Consider the following 20,877-nt stretch of genomic DNA (forward strand, 5'->3'; position numbering starts at 1 on the left):
TAAAGGTGTGTCACAGTGTACAAGTGTGTCACAGTGTACAGGTGTGTCATAGTATACATGTGTAACACAGTGTACTGGTGTGTCACAGAACACAGGTGTGTCATAGTGTACAGGTGTGTCACAGTGTACAGGTGTGTCACAGTGTACATGTGTATCACAGTGTACAGGTGTGTTACACTGTACATGTGTGCCACAGTGTACAGGTGTATCACAGTGTACAGGTGTGTTACAATGTATAGGTGGGTCACATTGTACTGGTGTGTCACAGTGTACAGGTGTGTCACAGTGTACAGGTGTGCTACAGTGTACAGGTGTGTTACAATGGTATAGTGTGACACATTGTACAGGTGTGTCACATGTACAGGTATGTTACAGTGTACAGGTGTGTCACAGTGTACAGGTGTGTTAGAGTGTATAGGTGGGTCACATTATACAGGTGTGTCACAGTGTACAGGTGTGTCACAGTGTACAGGTGTGTCATACTGCACACGTGTGTCACAGTGTACAAGTGTGTCACAGTGCATAGGTGTGACAAATTGTACTTGTGTGACACATTGTACAGGTGTGTCACAATGTACAGGTATGTCATAGTATACAGGTGTGTTACAGTGTACAGGTGTGTCACAGTGTACAGGTGTGTCAGTTTACAGGTGTGTCACATTGTACAGGTGTGCCACAGTGTACAGGTATGTTACATTGTACAGGTGTGTCACAGTGTACAGGTTTGTTATAGTGTACAGGTGTGTCATTGTGTACAGGTGTGTCACAGTGTACAGGTGTGTTATAGTGTACAGGAGTGTCACAGTGTATAGGTGTGTCAAAGTGTACAGGTGTGTCATAGTGTATAGGTGTGTCACAGTGTCAGGTGTCTCATAGTGTACAGGTGTGTCACAGTGTACAGGTGTGTTACAGTGTATAGGTGTGTCACAGTATACAGGTGTGCCACAGTGTACAAGCATGTCATAGTGTACAGGTGTGTCATAGTGTTCAGGTGTGTCATAGTGTACATGTGTGTCACAGTGTACAGGTGTGTCATAGTATACAGGTGTGTCATAGTGTACAGGTGTGTCATAGTGTACAGGTGTGTCACAGTGTACAGGTGTGCCACAGTGTACAGATGTGTCATATTGTACAGGTGAGTCATAATGTACAGGTTTGTTATAGTGCATTGGTGTCATAGTGCACAGGTGTCATAATGTACAGGTGTGTCATAGTGTACAGGTGTGTCATAATGTACAGGTGTGTCATAGTGTACAGGTGTGTCATAGTGCACAGGTGTGTCATGATGTACAGGTGTGTCATAGAGTACAGGTGTGTCACAGTATACAGTTGTGTCATAGTGTACATTTGTGTCATAGTGTACAGGTGTGTCACAGTGTACAGGTGTGTCACAGTGTACAGGTGTTACAGTGTATAGGTGTGTCACAGTGTACAGGTACAGTGTGTGTGTCACAGTGTACAGGTGTGTCATAGTGTACAGGTGTGCCACAGTGTACAGGTGTGTCACAGTGTACAGTGTGTCACAGTGTACAGGTGTTACAGTATACAGGTGTGTCACAGTGAACAGGTGTGTCAGTTTACAGGTATATCATAGTGTACAGGTGTGTCAGTGTGCTGGTGTGTCACAGTGTGCTGGTGTGTCTGGTGTACAGGTGTGTCACATTGTACAGGTGTGCCACAGTGTACAGGTGTGTCACAGTGTACAGGTGTCACATTGTACAGGTATGTCACAGTGTACAGGCATGTTACATTGTACAGGTGTGTCACAGTGTACAGGTTTGTTATAGTGTACAGGTGTGTCATTGTACAGGTATGTCACAGTGCACAGGTGTGTCACCGTGTACAGGTGTGTCACAGTGTATGTCACATTGTACAGGTGTGTCACAGTGTACAGGTGTGTCATAGTGTACAGGTGTGTTACAGTGTATAGGTGTGTCACAGTGTACAGGTGTGTCATAGTGTACAGGTGTGCCACAGTGTACAGGTGTGTCACAGTGTACAGGTATGTCATAGTGTACAGGTGTGCTACAGTGTATAGGTGTGTCTCAGTGTACAGGTGTGCCACAGTGTACAGGTGTGTCATAGTGTATAGGTGTGTCACAGTGTACAGGTGTGTTACAGTGTACAGGTGTGTCACATTGTACAGGTGTGTCACAGTGTACAGGTGTGTCACAGTGTACAGGTGTGTCAGTGGTGCCTTGAGTGTTCCTCCTGTAGGCTCATCTATCACGTCCTCATTATCAGGTCCCCGTCTTATACATAATACCCGCTGACGATAACCGATAGTTCCAGAGTTTGTTTTTGATGAAGTAAAGTTAACCTGAATGTATGCAGCTACAGCGTTTATGCCCGGCTTTAGCTAAAATTAACTTCATACAAGAAAAAAATAACCATAGCAAATTTCAGATATTTTAAAATCTGTGGGTGTGCATGGTAAAAAAATATTGTTTTTAATTATGGGGGAAAAAGGCCATTGAGAGTGTGTGGGATTGAGAGGGTGGCAAATTTGAGCTCTATCTTTACACAGGAAATATCACGAACACAACAGATAGTAGTAGTAGTAGTAGTGATAGTAGTAGTAGTAGTATTCGTAGTGGGTGGGTGTGTTGGAGTGCCTTCCCTGATCTAAAGTGTTATTGGTGGGGATATACTCAGTTTGTGGGAGCGAGAATTTCACAGTGTGTCGATGAATGTTGGATGTCACCTTGAGCATCGTCACTGACGGCTCTTCCCATCCCTTCGGCATTAAACGCAAATGTTCACCGGCGATCTTCAGTAAGCCTGTGAGTATTTGAATGGACAGCGACTGCAGTTGCCAAGTGTCAGTGCCAATGTGTCGATAGGCCTACTTGAGCAGGGGTGGCATCGCGACTCTCGCCCCTATGGGGCCAAGTGCCTTGCGCCTTCGGTCGCCCCTCCCGCCCCCCCCCCCCACCTCAAGTAACGGCCACTTCATGTAGTGTCGGCTGACCAAGTGAGTATATATATATAACTAATACTACATCAGTGACACCATAGAAATAGTGGTTATCTCTGCCAAGGATACATAAGCAAGTGTTAGGTGTGACAATTCTTGCTCCCAGTGGCTCATTCTGATGTGTGGGCTGTCGCCCACGGGGGTTCCCGACACAACCGTGTGCGCGCACGTATGCCCCTACTACCCGGACACCGCAGGCCAGCCCGCCACCTCTTCGCACTTTACTTATAAGAACTAGTTTCTTCGTCTGTATGGGACCAAAGCAAAGGTCGGAGGCGGAAGTATCTGTCGCCCAAGGTGCTGGTCACTATGCCTGGTAACAGACATTGCTGCGTCTGTGCTAGCCAAAACCAAAACTGCACAAATTGTGAATGTGCGAGAAACAACCGACCATGTGTGGATTGCAGAAAGGGAGACCATTGTCGGAACCCACGTCGCAGGGAGCCGACACAGGAGGCCACAGTGGATATCGCCGGGACCCAACCGCCCGATGATATCCTAAATGATAGCAGTGAGTCTACTCAACCCGAAAATGTAGTACTAATAAATGCTGCTCCCTTAGTAGCAGACGTCCACGAGGAGAATGAGAGACAGCCACCTCAGTGGAATGGCATGTCAATGGAAAATGCAGACATATAGGTCAAAGAAACCTACTCAGAAATTGTCAAGTGGTCGCCCGCTAACCTATTTGAACCACCCAAGTGTGCGGCCACCAAAGAAATGATTCGGGAGATGACTCGCCTCATGACTGATTACACTCAGGACCGCTTCCTCGCCCCTTTAGCTCTTCAAATTCTGGCAATAATACCACATCTATTTTATCAGAGGACACACACAAAGACTAAGCACAAAGAAAATGTGGCAGCAATGAAGAGAAGATTGGCAATGTGGTAGACTGGGGCCCTTGATGATCTCCTATGTGAAGCAAGAACACTGCAGGAGAGACTAAAAATTACGGGTGATGGAAAGCAAAACACCGATGACGTGGCAAGAAAATTTGGAAACAAAATGCGTGTGGGAAAAGTGTCTCTGGCAGTAAGATCTCTCACAGAGGAATCCTCCGGTGGGGTTATGCCAATAAACAGAGAGACATTAAAACTACTGAAAGAGAAACATCCCCCTGCAAGTGATGAAGAAGGCATCAGGTTCGAGGGTGACTATATCCCACCAAATGCTGTCCTGTTCGAGAAAATAACAGGAGAGATGGTGTGGAAAAAGGCACTGAAGACTCGAGGAGCAGCCGGCCCTTCAGGTCTGGATGCAAACGGTTGGAGAGTCATCCTCAGCACAAACAAGTTTGGCCCTGCAGCAAGCGATCTCTGCACTGCCTCTGCCGTCCTTGCAAGAAAGCTGACATCCTCTTGCTGCCATCACCTCCAGGCCCTGACGGCCTGCCGCCTTATTCCTCTGGAAAAGAAACCAGGATGTAGGCCTATAGGGGTGGGGGAAGTGCTGAGGCGGATCATCGGAAAATGCATAATGGAGGTGGTAAAGGATGGTGTCAGGGCAGCAGCAGGGAACCTAAAAGTGTGTGCTGACCACCAGGATGGCGGGGAGGCGGCCATTCACGCCATGAGATTGATATTTGAGCAGCGTGATTGTGAGGCCGTTCTCCTCATGGATGCTTCAAACGCATTCAACATACTTAACCGCAAGGCTGCACTGCACAACATCATAATCAAGTGTCCAAGCTTTGCAATGTATGTTGAAAACTCGCATAGGAATCCATCAGACCTCTATATGGTAAACAACAAGGCTCTAAGAGGTGATGCCATCTTACAATCAACCGAGGGAACAACACAGGGGGACCCAGTTGCAATGGCAATGTATGCAATTGGCCTATCAGTGCTCCAACAAGAAATAAAATTTGAAACAACTGGGGTCAAACAAGTGGCATATGCTGATGACCTTACAGGAGCAGGAAAAGTGGAGGGCATCAAAAAGTGGTGGGACTTGGTGACATCGCGAGGTCCACAAATAGGGTACCACCCAAATGCCAGCAAGTCCTTCCTCATCGTGAAGCCAGAACATTATGAACGGGCAATGGAGGTGTTTGGCGGAAGTGAGGTCAAAATAACTAAGGGCGGCCAAAGACATCTAGGCGCAGTAATTGGCACTATGGACTTCAAGACCGAGTACGTAGCGGGAAAGTTGAATGAGTGGGTTAGTGAAATCCAAGCTCTGTCTGAGATTGCTAACACAGAGCCACATGCGGCTTTTGCTGCATTCACACATGGAGTCAAGCATCGTTGGAACTACCTGATGCGTACCATCCCTAATATCGGACCCCTCCTCCACCCTCTGGAAGAAGCTATCACTGTCAATTTCATTCTCAAATTAGTGAAACACCCTCACTTAACCCCAGCAGAAAGAGCATTTCTTGCACTTCCATCAAGACTGGGAGGGATGGGACTAACCAATCCAGAGGAAATTGCAGCCACCAAACATCAAAATTCACTTAAGCTCACGGCAGCCCTCAAGGACCACATAATAGCCCAGAATGCAACAGGGGAAGTGGATACCAGTGAAGTAAACAAGATTCGTAGGTCCATTACGACAGATCGACAGCACTGCCAAAATGATAAGCTGCAGCAACTGTTGCTGCAGGTACCAGAAATTTTGGAAAAAAAGTAGCTATAGCGCAGGAGGTGGGCGCCTCGAACTGGTTAACTACGTTACCGATAAGGGCAAATGGTTTCAGTCTCAATAAACAAGAATTAACAGATGTCATTGCTCTAAGGTATGGTTGGCCAGTAGAAGGTTTGCCCTCCCAATGCGTGTGTGGCTCCTCCTATGACGTCGATCACGCCATGGTGTGCAAGAAACGGGGTTTCATATGCATGAGGCATGACGAAGTAAGGGACCTCACAGCAAATATGTTGAAGGAAATGTGCCGGGATGTCATGGTAGAACCGACCCTCCTTCCATTGGATGGTGAGGTCTTACAACATAGGACTTCAAACACATCTAACGAAGCCCGTGTTGACGTCAGTGCTCGAGGATTCTGGACGCGGGGACAGCGAGCTTTCTTCGACATCAGGATTTTTTATCCCATGGCCGCAAGTCACCGTAACCTAGCTCTCGATGCTGCACACAGGAGGAACGAGAACGACAAGAGAAGGACATATGGGGAGAGAATTCAAAACGTTGATCAAGACAGCTTCACTCCTCTAGTGTTCACAACCTCTGGTGGGATGGGGCTGTGCAAGATGTTTCTACGCCAGACTCAGGGAGTTGATCTCCGAACAGAAGCAGCAGCCCAGAAGTTATGTTACAGCCTGGATGAGATGTCGACTGTCTTTCTCTCTCCTTCGATCGGCTTTGCTCTGCCTCAGGGGAACGAGAGCTTCTGCCCCTACTCCGACAACTGCTGCAGATATTGACTATGAGGCTACTGTCACTGAATGCCGCATAGATCTGCGGCTCAACTAATTCAACACAGATAGGATAGCGACTTATGTATTAGGATATTAAATATTAAGGTAATAAAATGGTGGCGAAGGTGTGGCTATTGGGGGAAGCTGGAGGCCACGATTTAAAAAAAAAGTTGTAGTAGTAGTAGTAGTAGTAGTAGTAGTAGTAATTATTATTATTATTATTATTATTATTATTATTATTATTATTATTAACTCCACCAGTCAGATTTATTCTCTCATCTCCAACACCAGGAAATATTCATCATAGGAACCACTTAAGTCTCGTGCTTACATTATGCCCATATCATCTATATACCTGAACCGACCATCCACACACCTGAACCGAACATCCACACACCTGAGCCGACCATCCACACACCTGAGCCGACCATCCACACACCTGAGCCGACCATCCACACACCTGAGCCGACCATCCACACACCCGAGCGACCATCCACACGCGAACCGACCATCACACCTGAGCCGACCATCCACACACCTGAACCGACCATCCACACACACCTGAGCCGACCATCCACACACCTGAGCCGACCATCCACACACCTGAACCGATCATCCACACACCTAAGCCGACCATCCACACACCTGAAGTGACCATCCACACACCTGAACCGATCATCCACACACCTAAGCCGACCATCCACACACCCGGAACCGACCATCCACACACCTGAACCGATCATCCACACACCTAAGCCGACCATCCACACACCTGAGGTGACCATCCACACACCCAACCGATCATCCACACACCAAGCCGACCATCCACACACCTGAACCGACCATCCACACACCTGAACCGACCATCCACACACCTGAACCGATCATCCACACACCTGAACGACTATCCACACACCTGAACCGATCATCCACACACCTGAACCGACCATCCACACACCTGAACCGACCATCCACACACCTGAACCGACCATCCACACCCTGGCCCGTCTTGCATACCTTGTTACCTTGGTAACCACACTTATTAATCGCCCGAAAATAGTGCAATATTGATTACCCCACTCTCCAAACGCCCTTCCTGATCACGGCCGCCCATAGACACGCCCACACAGCATCCTTGACCACGGCCGCCCATACACACGCCCACACAGCATCCTTGACCACGGCCGCCCATACACACGCCCACACAGCATCCTTGACCACGGCCGCCCATACACACGCCCACACAGCTGTCCCCAACTACTCAGCGTCTATATACAGTATACGCCAACACACACGTCCCCACGCCTTCTCAGTAACTCCCACCCATATGCACGCCCACACTCCCACCCACCCGCCCACGCTTCCCTTAATGAACTAGGATCAACGGGAACTAATCGATCACAAGTCCACTGTCCTCCTCGACATAGTGCAGAGGTTGACCTTGATGTGGTGCTTTAGAGGAAACTTTGTGTGTGTGAAAGCTATGTGTACCTGTGAGTGTCTGTATATAACTGTGCCTGTGTGTGTGTATGTAGATGACTATATTCACATGTACAAGTGCCACCCAACCTAACCTAACCTAACCAACACTCGGAGTTAACCAGCCAGCATTATAGTTCACTGCCCATTGTAAAAGCATCTCGTAATTGCATAAAAAAGTTGAATTACAATACACAAAGCTCACAGTAATGACATCACAGTGCAATATCATCCTGTTGCAAATCGGGAGTTACTTGTTGACAAAAGTTACAGAATTTTGATGGCACCGCTCCCGTTGACAGCAAATAACGTACCCTGTGTTGGTTCATATCGTGTGTTGCAAAGAGGGAGAGAGATGCTATTGAAACTGATATTGCCAAAGGGAATTTAAATATGCAACAACACTGTATTGCACGAGCTCTGTTCTCTAAGGTAGAGCACTGTATAGTTCTGCTTTGAGGGCAACCAGAGTGTGTGTGTGTGTGTGTGTGTGTGTGTGTGTGTGTGTGTGTGTGTGTGTGTGTGTGTGTGTGTGTGTGTGTGTGTGTGTGTGTGTTCAGGGAGAGAGGCAGACAGACAAACAGACAGAGAGCGAGAGAAAGAAGGGACGAGAGATATGTGACTAGACATGAAATAAATCAAAAGGAAGGGGAGAGAGAGAGAGAGAGAGAGAGAGAGAGAGAGAGAGAGAGAGAGAGAGAGAGAGAGAGAGAGAGAGAGAGAGAGAGAGAGAGAAATCAGCCCTAACCACCACAAACCACACACCACGGTAGTATTGATCAATGCAATTTGTCCCGGACAGTGGCAGGTAATTACATCAATAAGACCTGTCCCAAAGGCTGAGGTTGTAAAGGGAATTTATGCAACAAAGTTTTTGTAATATTTTCTTGTGCAGCGAAGACTGTGATATACTTTGATGCAACAGAGTTTTTTATACTTTGATTCAACAGATATCTTGCTATAATATGTATGTATGTATCTATGCATGTATGTATCTATGTATGTTTTCCAAGTACTTATATACAGGTAGTTTCTGACCTCACATTAACACCTGTCCAGTTAACAACAACACACTTATGTAATTTCAAGGTAAGGTTAGGTTAGGTTAAGTTAGGTTAGGTTAGGCTCGACTCTTTATTACATTACATTAGTCTTAAGACCCAATCATTCCTACCACTCCCAAAACCTCCATTAAAACTGATCCAGTGACCCATCTCACCTGTCTCACCACTTAATTGACCCAGGACAGGAAAGGTGACCTGGTGTGACCTCCTGGATGACCCCTAACACTGGAGGGAGTGATAAAGTAACCATGGTGACAAGGGAGGGCAGAGGCGAGTGGCCCACGAGACGAGGAGCCCCTGGGACCTTGAAGATGCAGGAGATGGGGGAATACCTGATCAATTTGTCCACTGTAGCGAGATACGAGACAGGTGTGTGTGTGTGTGTGTGTGTAAAAAGATATTTGTCTAAACATAATATGATGTATCGTTAATGTTACAGCAAGCAGTAATGAGTAGGATGACACACAAACAAACACTATGTTAGGCTGTAAGTCATGTCATGTTTATTGGGTGTGCCTGACCGTGTACAGTGTGTAGAGTGTTGAGATGGTGGAGATGAGAGACCTAGGGGAGGTGAGGTGTTGGGTGGTAGTAAGGGAGCTTGTTTGTGTATAATCACCTGACTCAGCAGCCCTCACCCATCGAGAGAGGGTTGGGGAGGCGACAGCAGGGTATATCAGCACTGTAGCTATTCAGACCACAGAGGCAACACCTAACCTGGTTTCTCTTGAGACTTTCAACACGTACGTTTAACTGGTACTTATTGTGTACACAGGTAGACTGTGTCCATTGCATCGTTTATCATTATGACAATATAAAATATGGCGAATTAAGTACTCATTGTAAGTGTTAAGATTAGACTAATTACATGTATGATTTAGTTTAAATACTAAAATGAATTGTACTCAACAGGTTTGACCGAATTATAATGTTCGAGTTCAACGTCACAAGTTTCATTAAATCCTTTAACCACCCGGATGGCGGTTAAAGTTAACATGATCTAATCTAACTTAGCTAAATCTAACTTAACCTACCCTATACTAACTAACTTACCGCTTAGCTAACTTATTATATCCCTAACTTTAACATAACTTACCCTAAATGTAACGTAATCTAACCTACCCATAACTTAACTTAACCCAAAATTCTAGTTTGAACAAAAACTCGGGTTCGCTTCTGGGTTCCGGTAATACCATCAGTGACGTAACACCATCAGTGACGTAACACCATCAGTGACGTAACACCATCAGTGACGTAACACCATCAGTGACGTAACACCATCAGTGACGTAACACCATCAGTGACGTAACACCATCAGTGACGTAACACCATCAGTGACGTTCCACCATTAGTGACGTAACACCATCAGTGACGTAACACCATCAGTGACGTAACACCATCAGTGACGTTACACCATCAGTGTCGTAACACCATCAGTGACGTAACACCTGTCACCTGAGCTACATGAAGGGACAACACAGGTGTCTTGTTAATTAGTACGGTGCCAGGTGCCGTTTACCCTCATTAAGCTGTAACGACCTAGTTTGAATGCTCTAAACTAAAGTGACGAACCCAGTGCCAACCCTTACGTGATACTACGAATCTACGACCTACCCGAGGCCAGATGATACCACCACTATGGAGTAGCCAAGATCGCCACGACCCCTAGGACAGTACGACCCGCTGTCCCAGGTCACTACGAAACTTAGGATGACCCACGACAGCCAGAACAGTCTCATGACATTCAGAGCGATCTCATGACATCATGAACGACCTCAGGACGTCAAGAACGACCTCAGGACATAAAGAACGACTACCACAATCTATCAAAGATCACCACGACCTCTACAACCTACCTAACATAACCATGAACCCTCTGACAACATGACCCACTCACCAAGGTCATCACAACACCCACTACGACTCCACCACGACACTACGACCCCCACCACGACACTACGAGCCCCACCACGGCACTACGACCTCCACCACGACACTACGACTCTACCACGACACTACGACCCCCACCACGACCCATACTATCCCACCACGACACTATGACCCCACCACGATCCATACGACCCCACTACGACACTACCACGACACTACGACCCCCACCATAACACTACGACCCCACCACGACACTACAACCCCACTTCGTCTACACCACGACACTTACTACGACACTACGACCCCCACCACGACCCATACGATCCCACCACATCACTAAACCTCCACCACGACCCCCACCACGGCACAACGACCCCCACCACGACCCTTACGACCCGCTCAAGAAGACCAGGACGTCAAGCACCACTCAGCGAACATTACACTGCACTCGGGACGAAATAAGGCAAGTGTCTATGTCGTAATAAAATGGATCTATTGATAATGTTAGTATGGTAGCGGTACGGTGCTGAGACGCGGAGGAGGAGAGGAGGAAGAGAGAAGGAAGAAGGGGAGGAAGAGGAGGAAGAAGATGAAGGGTGAGAAGAAGGAGGAGAAGAAGGAGGAGCAGGAGAAGAGAAGGAAGAAGGGGAGGAAGAGGAGGAAGAAGAGAAGGAAGGAGATGAAGGGTGAGAAGAAGGAGGAGAAGGAGGAGCAGGAGAAGAGGAGGAAGAAGGGGAGGAAGAGGAGGAAGAAGAGGAGGAGTAAGAGGAAGAGGAGGGAGAAGAGAAGGAAGGAGAAGAAGGAGGAAAAGAGGAAGAAGAGGAGGAAGAAGAGAAGGATGGAGAAGAAGGAGAAGAAGAGCAGGAGGAGGAGGAGTAGGAAGAAGAGGAAGAATTAAGAGTAGGAGGAGAAGTATAGCAACAACAACAATGAAAAAACAAAAAAAATAAAAAATGTTAATCATAATAATAATAACAATAATAATAACAATAACAACAACAATAATAATAACAACAATAATAACAACAATAACAACAACAACAACAATAATCATAATAACAACAACAAAAATAACAACAACAATAACAACAACAATAATAACAACAATAACAACAACAATAACAACAGCAATAAGAACAAAACAAATAAAAACGAAAGAAGTCAAAATAAAACCAAAAATACAGAAAAACACAATAAAGGTAACGAGACACACACACAGCCATCACCCCAATACCCAGCCTAGTCTGTAAAAGTTTTGTGTTTGACTGGTCTTATGCTGATATTGCAGGAGTCGTAGACCCTCGGCAATTTGATAATATGAAAACTTCCTCCACCACTCACTGCCTTGTCAGCTTTCTCGATTACATATACCGCCATCTCGAGAAACGAAAAACGTCTGTAGCTGTCGCCTTCATTGATTTCACTAAAGCCTTCGACCTAGTCGACCACAGTTTAATCATCAACAAAGCTATTGACCTCGGGCTTCGGGGAAGTCTTATACCATGGCTTACAGACTTCCTCAGTGACCGACGCCAAGCTGTACGCTTCCGAGGGGCTGTCTCCACCTTTCAGTCACTCACCTGTGGCGTCCCCCAAGGCACCAAGATGGGACCACTCTGCTTCCTTATGCTTTTCAATGATGCCCTAAGAGAAACCCCTGCTCGCTGGAAATATGTCGACGACTCCACCATTGGGATCAGCGTCAACAAGTCTGCTCCCGACTATACCGCCCTTCAGGATTTATTGAACAGTCTCCAAAACTGGGCCACCAACAACCATGTCACCATCAACCATACTAAGACCATTGTTATGCACATCAACCTCTCCTCCGACGTTGTCCCACCCCCTTCCATCACTTTAGGTCCCAACACACTCCAGGTTGTAGATTCCACTAAGCTCCTCGGCGTCACCATAGACAACAAACTAAATTGGAACCCACACGTCAGTGAAGTTGTCAAATCCTCCAGTTTCCGTCTCCACCTCCTCCGCCGACTCAAGTCCCTCGGAGTTCCTGCAACCGAGCTCCTCAGTGTTTACTCAACATTCACACTTCCTAAGCTCACCTATGCCTCCCCTACCTGGTCTTCCTCCCTAAATGCCACACAACGTAAACACCTAGAATAAGTGCAAAAGAGGGCATGCAAGATTATTCTCTCCCCTTCCTACTCCACATATCAAGAAGCGCTCAACACACTGACCCTTTCGACTCTCACTGACCATCACCACGACCTCATCTGCAAATTTGGTAAGAAGCTTCTGCACCATCCTCGACACCGGCTCCTACTACCACCTGAGATCCCTCGCCCGAGAATTGCTGTTCGACATCCACAACCGCATCCAGCCCATGCGTGCACGAACTGATCGTTAAAAGAACAACCCAGTCCCAACCATTGTAAAAATTATCAACAACTTGTAATAAACCAGTGTATTCACTCCCAGGAAATCCCACTTCTTGCACTGTAACTATGTTGAAATGCCCTAAAGTTTGAGCTTTTTCCCATCTAGTTATTTTATATCTTATTTGTATCACTTATGTTACTTGTATATTATTTGTAAATCGAAACTCATTCCCCAATTATGTAACTGTATATTTTCAGCCTTCTGGCTGCTATGCTCTTTCAATAAACCGTTAATTATTATTATTATTATTATTATTATTATTATTATTATTATTATTATTATTATTATTATTAATATTATTATTCCACACACACACACCCGTAATACGGTAAAACAAATGGCCAGGTAATTACCACTCTACCTGTCTTTAATAGCAGCCTTCCCACTCTCAGATCAAGTCAAGTAAGCCAACCCAACGGGCCTGCCATATACCATACCATCAAGACTGTGGGAATACTCGCAGGGCTAACGTAACGTAACCTAACCTAACCCTTAATTTAACACTGAAAGTCACCAAACTGTGTAAACATTGGCAAACATCCAGAAATGAGGTAATTTATCGTAATAACCTTTGAGAATCGAACTTAACATCTCTAAGTTAAAGCTTAAGTTTTGTTGGTCCATTATCAATTCTTAATCCAGGGTAAAAAAATTTCGTAATAAGTTTTGAGAAATGAACTTTACGTCGTGGTCTTAAGTGAACCCGATAAGGTACGTACAAGAGAAATTAACTTAGCAGCATTTAAGAATCCCGGGTGTTGGAGGCTCATTTGTCTAGCCTCCTGCAAAATGACTCGTTTTAAAACTTTCCTCATGGTTTATGGTTTCGAGGAGAGAGAAAGTTAACCCCCAAAAAATTTGTATATATTTTCCTTTAACAATACCTGAAGGAGTTAGGTTAGGTTAGGTTAGGTAAGCGTAAGGTTAGGTTAGGTAAGCGTGAGGTTAGGTTAGGTTAGGTTAGGTTAGGTTAGGTAAGCGTGAGGTTAGGTTAGGTTAGGTTAGGTTAGGTAAGCGTGAGGTTAGGTTAGGTTAGGTTAGGTAAGCGTGAGGTTAGGTAAGCGTGAGGTTAGGTTAGGTAAGGTTAGGTTAGGCTAGGTCAGGTTATGTTAGTGTTACGGTATCTAACCTAGGGTGCTTAATCTTCACGTGAACCAAAAATAATGTAAACAAAAAATTATGTGCGACAAATCTTCGTCAGTTTCATTTTTACCCCAAGTGAAGCCGTGAGACAGTCATCAGTGAGTCATAGTAGTGAGTCAATAGGTTATCAGTGAGTCATAGTAGTCAGTAGTGAGTCAATAAGTCATCAGTGAGTCATAGTATTGAGTCAATAAGTCATCAGTGAGTCATAGTCGTGAGTCAATACGTTATCAGTGAGTCATAGTAGTCAGTAGTGAGTAATAAGTCATCAGTGAGTCATAGCAGTCAGTAGTGAGTCAATAAGTCATCAGTGAGTCATAGCAGTCAGTAGTGAGTCAATAAGTCATCAGTGAGTCATAGTAGTCAGTAGTGAGTCAATAAGTCATCAGTGAGTCATAGCAGTCAGTAGTGAGTCAATAAGTCATCAGTGAGTCATAGTAGTCAGTAGTGAGTCAATAAGTCATCAGTAAGTCATCAATGAGTCACTAGTTCAACATTGTATTAGTCATCATTATACAGTGGTACATAACTTATAGTCACCGAAGTGTTGTGAAAGTTCCACTGTAACAAAAAATACAGCAGGTACCACTGTAACAAGAACAATACTGCAGGTACCACTGTAACAAGAAGTACAGAAGGTACCACTGTAACAAGAACAATACTGCAGGTACCACTGTAACAAGGACAATACAGAAGGTACCACTGTAACAAGAACAATACTGCAGGTACCACTGTAACAAGGACAATACAGAAGGTACCACTGTAACAAGGACAATACAGAAGGTACCACTGTAACAAGGACAATACAGCAGGTACCACTGTAAAAAGGACAATACAGAAGGTACCACTGTAACAAGGACAATACAGCAGGTACCACTGTAACAAGGACAATACAGCAGGTACCACTGTAACAAGGACAATACAGAAGGTACTACTATAACAAGGACAATACAGCAGGTACCACTGTAACAAGGACAATACAGAAGGTACCACTGTAACAAGGACAATACAGCAGGTACCACTGTAACAAGGACAATACAGCAGGTACCACTGTAACAAGGACAATACAGAAGGTACCACTGTAACAAGGACAATACAGAAGGTACCACTGTAACAAGAACAATACTGCAGGTACCACTGTAACAAGGACAATACAGAAGGTACACTGTAACAAGTACCACTGTAACAAGGACAATACAGAAGGTACCACTGTAACAAGGACAATACAGAAGGTACCACTGTAACAAGGACAATACAGAAGGTACCACTGTAACAAGAACAATACAGAAGGTACCACTGTAACAAGGACAATACAGAAGGTACCACTGTAACAAGGACAATACAGAAGGTACCACTGTAACAAGGACAATACAGAAGGTACCACTGTAACAAGGACAATACAGAAGGTACCACTGTAACAAGGACAATACAGAAGGTACCACTGTAACAAGGACAATACAGCAGGTACCACTGTAACAAGGACAATACAGCAGTAACAAGGACACATGTAACAGAAGGTACCACGGGGATAATACAGCAGGTACTCACTGTAACAAGGATTAATACAGAAGGTACCACTGTAATAAGGACAATACAGAAGGTACACTATAACAAGGACAATACAGAAGGTACCACTGTAAGAAGGACAATGCAGCAGGGTACCACTGTAACAAGGACAATGCAGCAGGTACCACTGTAACAAGAACAATACAGAAGTTACCACTGTAACAAGAACAATACAGCAGGTACCACTGTAACAAGAACAATACTGCAGGTACCACTGTAACAAGGACAATACAGAATGTACCACTGTAACAAGGACAATACAGAATGTACCACTGTAACAAGGACAATACAGAATGTACCACTGTAACAAGGACAATACAGAATGTACCACTGTAACAAGAACAATACAGCAGGAATCACTGTAACAAGAACAATACAGCAGGTACCACTGTAACAAGAACAATACAGCAGGAATCACTGTAACAAGAACAATACAGAAGGTACCACTGTAACAAGAACAATACAGCAGGAATCACTGTAACAAGAACAATACAGCAGGAACCACTGTAACAAGAACAATACAGAAGGTACCACTGTAACAAGAACAATACAGAAGGTAACACTGTAACAAGAACAATACAGAAGGTACCACTGTAACAAGGACAATACAGCAGGAACCACTGTAACAAGAACAATACAGAAGGTACCACTGTAACAAGAACAATACAGAAGGTAACACTGTAACAAGAACAATACAGCAGGTACCACTGTAACAAGAACAATACAGAAGGTAACACTGTAACAAGAACAATACAGAAGGTACCACTGTAACAAGAACAATACAGCAGGTACCACTGTAACAAGGACAATACAGAAGGTACCACTGTAAGAAGGACAATGCAGCAGGGTACCACTGTAACAAGAACAATACAGCAGGTACCACTGTAATAAGGACAATACAGCAGGAACCACTGTAACAAGAACAATACAGAAGGTACCACTGTAACAAGAACAATACAGAAGGTAACACTGTAACAAGAACAATACAGCAGGTACCACTGTAACAAGAACAGTACAGCAAGTACCACTGTAATAAGGACAATACAGAAGGTACCACTGTAACAAGAACAATACAGCAGGTACCACTGTAACAAGGACAATACAGAAGGTACCACTGTAAGAAGGACAATGCAGCAGGGTACCACTGTAAGAACGATAGTTGTTAAGGTACTGCTGTAACAAGAACAATAAGAGAAGGCAACCCACTGTAACAAGGACATTAGAAGGTACCACTGTAACAAGAACAATACAGAAGGTACCACTGTAATAAGAAATAAATACAGAAGGCACCACTGTAACAAGAACAATACAGATGGTACCACTGTAACAAGAACAATACAGAAGGTACCACTGTAACAAGAACGATGAGCAGAAGGTACTGCTGTAATAAGAATAATACAGAAGGTACTACCTGTAACAAGGACAATACAGAAGGTACTACTGTAATAAAGAATAATACAGAAGGTACCACTGTAATAAGAATAATACAGAAGGTACCACTTCGTAATAAGAATAATACAGATGGGTACCACTGGTAACAAGAACAATACAGAAGGTACACTGCTGTAACAAGAACAATACAGAAGGTACCACTGTAACAAGGACAATACAGAAGGTACCACTCGTAATACAGCAGGTACTGTAACAAGAACGATACAGAAGGTACTACAACAAGAACAATACAGAAGGTACCAATGTAACAAGGACAATACAGAAGGTACCACTGTAATAAGAACAATACAGCAGGTACCACTGTAACAAGAACGATACAGAAGGTACCACTGTAACAAGAACGATACAGAAGGTACCGCTGTAACAAGAACAATACAGAAGGTACCACTGTAACAAGAACAATACAGATGGTACCACTGTAACAAGAACAATACAGAAGGTACCGCTGTAACAAGAACAATACAGAAGGTACCACTGTAACAAGGACAATACAGAAGGTACCACTGTAACAACAACAATACAGCAGGTACCACTGTAACAAGAACGATACAGAAGGTACCACTGTAACAAGAACGATACAGAAGGTACCGCTGTAACAAGGACAATACAGAAGGTACCACTGTAACAAGAACAATACAGAAGGTACCACTGTAACAAGAACAATACAGAAGGTACCGCTGTAACAAGAACGATACAGAAGGTACCACTGTAACAAGAACAATACAGAAGGTACCGCTGTAACAAGAACAATACAGAAGGTACCACTGTAACAAGAACAATACAGAAGGTACCACTGTAACAAGAACGATACAGAAGGCACCACTGTAATGGGCACACACAGAAGGTACCACTGCAATAAGAACAATACAGAAGGTACCACTGTAACAAGAACAATACAGAAGGTACCACTGTAACAAGAACAATACAGAAGGTACCACTGTAACAAGAACAATACAGAAGGTACCACTGTAACAAGAACGATACAGAAAGTACCGCTGTAACAAGAACGATACAGATGGTACCACTGTAACAAGAACAATACAGCAGGTACCACTGTAACAAGAACAATACAGAAGGTACCGCTGTAACAAGAACAATACAGAAGGTACCACTGTAACAAGAACGATACAGAAGGTACCACTGTAACAAGAACAATACAGAAGGTACCGCTGTAACAAGAACAATACAGAAGGTACCACTGTAACAAGAACGATACAGAAGGTACCACTGTAACAAGAACAATACAGAAGGTACCGCTGTAACAAGAACAATACAGAAGGTACCACTGTAACAAGAACAATACAGAAGGTACCACTGTAACAAGAACAATACAGAAGGTACCGCTGTAACAAGAACAATACAGAAGGTACCACTGTAACAAGAACGATACAGAAGGTACCGCTGTAACAAGAACAATACAGAAGGTACCACTGTAACAAGAACGATACAGAAGGTACCACTGTAACAAGAACAATACAGAAGGTACCACTGTAACAAGAACGATACAGAAGGTACCGCTGTAACAAGAACGATACAGAAGGTACCACTGTAACAAGAACGATACAGAAGGTACCGCTGTAACAAGGACAATACAGAAGGTACCACTATAACAAGGACAATACAGAAGGTACCACTGTAACAAGAACAATACAGAAGGTACCACTGTAACAAGGACAATACAGAAGGTACCACTGTAACAAGGACAATACATAAGTTACCACTGTAACAAGTACAATATAGCAGGTACCACTGTAACAAGGACAATATAGCAGGTACCTCTGTAACAAGGACAATACAGCAGGTACCACTGTAACAAGGACAATACAGCAGGTACCACTATAACAAGGACAGTACAGCAAGTACCACTGTAACAAATAAAATAAAATCATCAAGGTACCATTGTAATGATTATATATTATATTTATATTCTAAAAAAGTTCCATTAGACTAAATAAAATAAAAAACATTTTATAAAGTTCCACCAAAATTAAATAGAAAAAGAAAGAAATAATAAAGGTCCATTTCGTCAACAGTAATTAAAAAAAGGTCAATTTCTTCCACAGTAATTAAAAAAAGTTCCAATTCTTCCACAGTAATTAAAAAAAGGTCCATTTCGTCAACAGTAATTAAAAAAAGGTCCATTTCGTCCACAGTTATTAAAAAAGTTCCATTTCTTCCACAGTAATTAAAAAAAGGTCCATTTCTTCCACAGTTATTAAAAAAAGTTCCATTTCTTCCACAGTTATTAAAAAAGTTCCATTTCTTCCAGTTATTAAAAAAGGTCCATTTCTTCCACAGTAATTAAAAAAAAAGGTCCATTGAGTTAAGCAACAAATACCATTATAACTAAGGCTAAGAAATTGGAGCTTTTAAAACGTGTGATATAGTAGTTAATGTTAGTTAGGGCGGCCACTTAACTACCTTGGTTGGTAATTAGCTGTCGTAGATATTTTAACTCTTATCTAAATTATGGCGCCACGTCCAGGATATTGGTTAGGTTAGATTAGGTCAGGTCAGGTCAGGTCAGGTCAGGTCAGATCAGGTCAGGTCAGGTTAGGGCATTACAATACTCGCACTATAACACCTGAGGTTATAGGGCCAATAACTATATACAAATTAATGTTCCTGTATCATGTAACTAAACTTATACCTTATATCCGGTTACAGTTTCTTCATTCACATCAACTCAAATAATGTGATTAATGTTATCCTCACTACAGCCAAGTTACTGTACCTGTATTTTCAACCTAAGAGACAAGAATTAATACTTTACATCAATATTTATCTACTTTTCACTTATATGTACACTTAACAATGCTCTTTACGATGGTACAGTGATCACATGAAATACACTGTATCTGTAATCTGTATCTAAACATCTGTATTTTACCCCTACACCTGTGCTTTACACCTGTACTTTGTTGTTACACCTGTAATTAACATCTGTACTTGACTCTTACACCTGTTTCAACAATGGAATCCCTAAATAAAATATTAAATAAGTGTGTACTTACGTGAAGTCGACGATCTGTGCGGGAGGGAGGGAGTGAGAGAACGAGGGAGAGAGAGCAGAAGGACCACATCCGCTCTCACTGCAGGATGTTAGGACACTGAGGCTGCTCTCTACCTCCCCACCGCCTCTCGCACCCACCCACCCACCCACCCACCCATGCAGAGAGAGAGAGAGAGAGAGAGAGAGAGAGAGAGACTTGTACCGAGACACTAAAATGTTTGCTATCAGGAAAACCAATAATAATAATAATAATAATAATAATAATAATAATAATAATAATAATAATAATAATAATAATAATAATAATAATAATAATAATAATAATAATAATAATAATAATAATAATAATAATAATAATAATAATAAAATAATAATAATAATAATAATAATAATAATAATAATAATAATAATAATAATAATAATCCCAGTAAACAAAACACTCTCTTCTTACTAAGTGGCTATATATGCAAGTGTGTGTGTGTGTGTGTGTGTGTGTGTGTGTGTGTGTGTGTGTGT

The 20,877-nt window shown here is 43.4% G+C and overlaps 1 protein-coding gene across 3 annotated transcripts in view; it reads right to left on the reverse strand.

Moving 5' to 3' along the window:
* Window positions 1-20,477, reverse strand: part of LOC121875442 (soluble guanylate cyclase 89Db-like) — a 92,468-nt gene extending 71,991 nt beyond the window's left edge. For all 3 annotated transcript variants that reach the window (XM_042379999.1, XM_042380000.1, XM_042379998.1), the window contains exon 1: window positions 20,363-20,477. The gene's annotated coding sequence lies outside the window, so the exon portion shown is untranslated. The remainder of the gene's footprint in view (window positions 1-20,362) is intronic.
* Between the last annotated feature and the right edge of the window lie 400 nt (window positions 20,478-20,877).

The sequence above is a fragment of the Homarus americanus genome, unplaced genomic scaffold (genome assembly GCF_018991925.1).
Source record: "Homarus americanus isolate GMGI-L3 unplaced genomic scaffold, GMGI_Hamer_2.0 scaffold13802, whole genome shotgun sequence".
In the NCBI taxonomy this organism is placed as follows: domain Eukaryota; kingdom Metazoa; phylum Arthropoda; class Malacostraca; order Decapoda; family Nephropidae; genus Homarus; species Homarus americanus.